Below are 519 nucleotides of genomic sequence, written 5' to 3'. Positions count from 1 at the left end.
ACTATTTTTCTCGAGATAGTTTTTTGTGCAAAGTTCTTTTATAGAAAAGTAATTTTTTAAAATGAAAATTTAAGTTTTTCCAATTGAATATTCCATAATTTTAGATAAAAATCCATCTCTTTGGTTGAGAATTAATTTTTTTATTCAAAATTTAATTTAATAATATATTTCATCTTATTTAATAAATAAAATTTTTTTAATTCTAGTTTAAAATTCAAATATACCAGTTTCGAATTTACAGTTTTAGTTGAAAATTCATCTGTTTGGCAATTTATCTTTTTTTAGTGATAATCATATTTTGTTGTTGAAAACTCATAGTTTGGGTTAAATATTCCATTCAAAGATTCATCATTTTAGTTGAAAATTCATCAGTTATATTGAAAATTGAATTATTTTCTTAAAAATTATTTTTTTTTGTTAAGGGCATGTGACACAGCTAAATACCTATATTACCGACCACAGTTTTTCAGTTCACTGAATGTTTTTTTGAACCTGAGAACTTTTTTTGTGAATAAAATA

The sequence above is a fragment of the Belonocnema kinseyi genome, chromosome 7 (genome assembly GCF_010883055.1).
Source record: "Belonocnema kinseyi isolate 2016_QV_RU_SX_M_011 chromosome 7, B_treatae_v1, whole genome shotgun sequence".
Lineage (NCBI taxonomy): Eukaryota > Metazoa > Arthropoda > Insecta > Hymenoptera > Cynipidae > Belonocnema > Belonocnema kinseyi.
Note: the sequence above shows the minus strand (reverse complement) of the source record.